This window comes from Neopsephotus bourkii, unplaced genomic scaffold (assembly GCF_033783945.1).
Source record: "Neopsephotus bourkii isolate Nb327-2 ecotype Australia unplaced genomic scaffold, CSIRO-AGI_Nbou_v1 NB_1663, whole genome shotgun sequence".
NCBI classification, from domain to species: Eukaryota; Metazoa; Chordata; class Aves; order Psittaciformes; family Psittacidae; genus Neopsephotus; species Neopsephotus bourkii.
The window spans coordinates 1025070-1031069 of record NW_026902137.1 but is presented as its reverse complement, the minus strand read 5'-3'; positions in this window follow the sequence as shown (position 1 = coordinate 1031069).

The following is a 6000-nucleotide window of genomic DNA, read 5'->3' as shown; positions in this document are numbered from 1 at the left end:
GGAGAAGATTGCACAGTTTACAGGATGAGAACGAAATTAAACTGCAGCATACAAAACCCCACTATCCCAGCTGCGGGCTCAGCCCCTAGATGAAACCGATCTAATTTGTTGGACTCTTTATTCCCAAAGCCTCGTGAGACCTTGGAGTGAAAGCAAGAAGCTGCTCAGGGAGAAAAGAAAGTTTCCAGCCCGGAGCAGCAGAAGGGGTGGCATGTTTATTTCAAAAGAGGGAGATCCGGGAAGATAAGTGCCAGCGTTGTCAGAACTTGGAGTCTGAAGCTCTCACAATACTGATGGAGGAGCAGTGCACGATGCCAGTGGTTTGAAAGCCTTGGAGCTATTATTGATGCAAACGTAAAGCAAAAGCTACAGCAGCAGTTCCCAACCTGTCACTTACAGCCAACACAGGTCCTCTGCAGAGAAACCCTTCTGCTTTGCTCCAGGCAACTGTGGAGGAGAAACCTGCAGCCCAGCTAATACAGAGTGCAAAGAGCTGGGATGCTTACAGAGCCTGAGGGTAACGGAGAGCAAACACCTTGGTCGGTAGGGATGAAGTGGGCAGGAGGGAGCAGTGTAAAGGGGGTGGAGGAAAGTCACCCTGTCATCAGGTACTCAAAAGGCTGCCTGTGGAACGGCTTGTATGGGAAAGCACCAAGGTTAAAACACTCTGGGCTACAAAAACGATTCCTTTAACACACTGAGAAAACAGACTTCCCATGTATCACAGAGAGAGGGGCTGGTTAGTCATCTGCAATTGGCATGTGTTCATAAACACAGCTCCTGGGAGCTGTCAGTATTCCCTCCGTGCAGTTCCAAGGAAGGGATTCATGGTGTGCCCTGCAGATGAGTAATTGCACACAACAAACTGCTGCAGCTGTCGTGGAACGGTCAGAGCCTCAATGAGATTATTCAAGAACCTGGTCACAGTCCTTTGCCTGCCCTTGAACACTGCCAGGGATGGGGCAGCCACAGCTTCTCTGGGCACCCTGTGCCAGCGCCTCAGCACCCTCACAGGGAAGAGCAACTTCCTGTCTCATCTCCATCTCAGTTTAAAGCTGTTCCTCGTTGTCCTATGTTGGTAGCTTCTGCTGGACTCAGTGGACCTGCACTGGGAGCCAGAACAGCCCAGCAGTGCTGACGGGGTCTCAGCAGTGCAGGTAAAGGCAAGGATCCCCTCTGCTTCCATGCTGGCTGCATTCCTGCTAATGCAGCTTCTGCAGCAGCACGGGGTTGAGTCATGCTCTACTTGTCCACCAGCAGCCCCATTTCTGCAGCCTCTTGAGGTCTGGTAGATAGCAGCCCTGACCCCCAGAAGATACCAACCACTCACCCCAAATTATGGGGAAGCCTCTCCAAAGCCTGTGCTGTCAAGGTTTTATTCTGCAATAGCTATAAGAACTTTGGTATGTTTCCATGCAATTTAAAGTATAAATTAATAAGATTATTTTCAATTGAAATGGAGTGGATTCTCCAAACTCTGCACAAACCACAATTTCTGGTGCCTGACCTGCTCATGTATCTAAATCTCTCTTTCCTCAGTCATATTAGAGCTGGTAGAATTAATACATTATTCAGTGATTTAGTCCTTCCGTCCATGATCCAAAGCCATTTTCTGCAAATGTATTCATTGCTTCTTCATGTTTGTTGACTTGTTATGTGAAGGACATTCAGCCAATATAGAGCATTTGGGAACATTCTGCTTTGTTTGCAAAATGCTATCTGTGGTGGGGAGGTCATTTCAGTCTCGAAGTATTGTTCCCACCTCCCGAATCTTTGTAAATGAAGGATTAGTGAATTATGAATGCAGACATGTAATAGGTATGGAATATTGAATAACAAGTAGTCAGGTCTACTTCCAGCTCAAGAAATCCACGCAAATACCCTTACTTAGTTTTGTTCTGGTATGAGGAAGAACTTGCTTTGCAGAGGCTGGTGAGTTTTGTACCATGAATTCCCCCATGTCCACAGCTAAGGGCTAAGAAGAGGACTCTGTAGGATTGCCCAGAACCTCTGAGTCAATTGGGATCATAACTTTATGAGTATGTTCATCATTTAGGTGAAGATACCTTGAGGGGTGTCTGAGCGATACCTTACAGAAGGGGGTAGGTGGGGGTGCATGTTCAGAGTTGTAGCTACGTTACTCAGGGCATCACTGACACATGCTGAGCCCAGTACCACCCTGACACAAACCTGTCCTATGCCACTGCCAAGTCAGGTTGAGCTCTCAGGAGCCCCTGAGCTTGGCCCGAGCCCTTGTTGCCCACACGGCTGCACGCAAGGAGCATTGGCAGGACTGGATTGGAGGCTTTGCTGCGTCCCCTGAAACCTCCACAGACCTGGGGGTACTCTCCTGGTACCCCGGGGGTAGCAGAACAGCCCCCCCATCCCACAGACTCTCCCAAAGGACAGGCTGGATCCCACCTCTGGCAACAAGGAGCCCGCAGGTACCAGAGTTCTGCACGCATACAGCCCAGTTCCACCTCACTAAAGAAACCCCAATCAATATTCCCCATTAGAGAGGCACTGAAGTGGAAGTAATTTGGCCATGAGTTGTTGCTGGAGATCTGATCTTCCTGCTGTGGGCTGCGAAGGCTCTTAGAGTGAAAGATTTACAGCCTTTTTGAGAGACAGGGTTATCCTTCATGAGACAAGAACATTGAGAGGCTGGGCCTTTTTGTCTTCATTCCACCCCTGAAATCCCCCTTGATTCATTACACTTTGTCCTTCTCGTCAGTGTAATGAAATAAAAATGTTTATGTTGATATATAAAGATAGCAACATTGATTTTCTTTTCTGCGGTACATTTGATTACTATCAAGCTTCCAAAACCTTCCTGAGGTCCTTTTTTATGTTATTGCAACACCTTTTCAGACTCACAGCTTTTTCCTAATTGTATTTTCTGCTGAGAGAAGCACGTGGAAGGATCTGAAAAGGATGCAGGTGAGGTCTCAGAGGAGCCATTTCAATGCATTAAAACGTTGAGACACTGAATTTACAAAGACAGTACTTCGCAAATTACATATTTGCAAGAACTTGAGACGAAATTATAAGACTGCAAGCAAAGTTATTTCACATTTATTATTACTACATCTAGATTTTCATCTCAGATCCCCGGGGTTTTGGAGCTTTGCCCATCTTTTGACACTATCTGTATTCCTGTTTCTGTGTATGATGCCTTCTATATGCTCATAGGAATGGATGAGCGGATGTGGGTAAGTTGCACGGGTGCTTTAAATGCTCAAAACCAGAGCCAGCTTTAATGCTTGCACAACATGTTTGTCTCTCTGTGTTAAACCTGCACCTGAAGAAGCAGCTCCAGACTGGAAACCTTTGAGAGAACTGAAGTGTTTCATATCTACAGCTAAAACTTACACCTCAGTCTAATTGAGGTCCTTTTTACATGCCCTGTTGGGCATTGTACAATGAGAAAAAAGCAGAGGCTGAGCCTGTGCTAGTGCAATATTCCAAACCCTCACGATGCAGAAAGCACAAGGAACCCTTCTAGCGCTTGTGCTATTCCAGACCAAGAGCCAGAGGGGGTTGGGACCATCACTTGCACAGCCGGTCTGCTCCAGGTGCTAAGCTGCTCCTACAACAAACACTTCCTTGTTAAGCTGCTGAGAATTATTGATTTACTGAGGCAGAATGTTAATTATTATGGGATCCATGAAAAGGGTTGTTGTTTTCTTTGTTGGTAACAAACAGTGCTCTCCAATTAATCTGGGCTTCGTTATGAATGCGGGAAAGATTCTTCCTAACTACCAAAGAAATTGATTTTTCAGGTCTCAATGTGTTTACGTTCAGCACAACTTTACCATTTCCTTGTTTGATAAAGAGATACAGATGAAGTTGGAGCAGGCTTCTCCCTAGAGGTGTTCACTTAGGGGTTTAAATATCAGCTTTCCAGCAGTGCCAGGAACTACATGTTTGAATAAGGCTTGAATCAAAATGGTTCAAAGAAGGAATCTGATACAAATACACTGGAAACAGAGTCCAAGCTTTTCTTCAGAGTATGGCTCAGTCTGCTTTTCAGATTGTTGACTTAGGGATTTTCCTCTGTCTTTTATAAACTTTGAAGTATTTTCTTTTCAATTTCTACCTTAAAAGAAACCCTATTCCATTAATTCAGACTTTGCTTTTCTTTAGTATTTCCCTCTACTAGTCAGCTCCCTTGTTAGGGTCCCAGCTGAGGAGCAGCTGAAAAATACCCTTTTCCTCCAATGAACCCTTGTTCTGCTTGGAATGTAGCACAATGAACCAGCTTGTTGGGTGCAGGATGAAGCCATCCATTGGGTGGCCCTTTAACGTGCAGAACCCCCCTGGTCCTGGGGCTAATGCACTTGTTCAGGATGTACCACAGCTGAAGTATCCCCCTCTTTGTATTCCCCCCCAAGTAGCCTAAAATCAAGACTGTGTAATACTTTGAGGTGTTCCTCTCAAGCCCTGTGACTCTACCAGAGCTGGTCTGTTCAGCACAAATGAGATTTGGAGCAGGGACTTAAACATCTCACAGCCCTGTGTAATTGCCATTGTCTGGAAGGCCAGTTCCTTGCTGCTTCTTCCAGTTAATGAAGATGTTAAGTATGGTTCCTCAACCCCACATGTCCAGAATACCAGTTGTTCAGCTATAAAAGGCACAAGGGAGTGATGTGCCCGGCCTGTGGAGCCAAAGCAGCACATTGAACTGAAGCTTGCAGAACATCAGGAACAAAGCCCTCAAGCTGCAGATCCTGTGGGGTGCAAGCCTAAAGGGAGCTCTGAGCAGTTCATGGTCAGTTCTGCACAGAGCTGCAGGCAGAAATTTTAGTACTTCTGAGATGTTAGTGAAATAAATGGCTGTTTCCTCAATATCTGCACCCTCAAGGTCCACTGGGAGAGATGGCAATCTGGTATTTCCACTCCAGAACAGCAGACAAATGTGCAGGCGCACACCCTCACCAATCTAACCCTTAGCAAACACGTACATCTTCACATCACATTTCTCCTCAGTCTCCTCCTGGATGCATCTGAATCCTAGGTGAAAACTCATTCAGCATTAAACACTTTGCTAGCTGGATTAGCCTGAAGGGTTGCTTGTAATTGCAGTATTGTTAGGGCTGCTTTTCATTTAGAATCATTCTGTTAGAGATGCTTTCATACCAAGTCCTGTAATTTTCCTAGTAGTGGGCTGGGTGTAAACTCCTTGCTAAGCTGATAGATGTCTTTTTCTGTAAAGTCAATTACTGTAGAAAATCCACTAATACAAAAGGCATAATGCAATTATTTGGAATTGATTTCTTATAAGCTTATGAATAGGCATTTGGGCAAGTTCAAGTTTGCTGAGAGAGTTTATAATAATAGCTGTCACATTTTATATTAGTTTTCATCCCCAGGGATTTCAAAGCACTTTAAAAACCCTGAACTCACATCTCTAAAGAAGAAGCATGGCCCAGTGCCCGCTTGCCTCTTGCTGAGGAAATCTGCATTCGATTCTCCCTTTCACCACTGCCTCCCAACACAATCCTTCATAAGTCTGCAAACTGCTCCTACAAAATGAGCAAAAATGCATGGTCCTTCTGCAGGGCAGCAGCAGGAAAGAAACCCTAATGACTGGCAGAGATACAAAAAAAGTACAAAATGATGTGGGAAAAGTCCATTTAGACCAGGGATCTTGGGATGAGAGTCAACAGCCCTGACTGATCTCTTCTTCAGATGCTTATTCAGCTTGTCACCTTGCCTGAAGCCCTTTGATAAAGCAGTTGAGATGCCAGAGGAGAGGATCAATCCTATTTGCATGCCTAAAATGGGAGAGATGTCCCACTGCCAGTGGGGTCCCTACTTTTCTCTATGGGCTTTAAAGGAACCTGAGAGTGAAGAATACAGATGTAGGCTTTTCACAATATAAAGCTGAAGGCCTGCTCTCCCACATACCATGGAATTCCCAGCAGTTAATTGAGATCTATGGACACTTTGGGGTTTTAGCAGTAAAAGGCAAGTGATGATGATCCAAGCCAGGTGGGA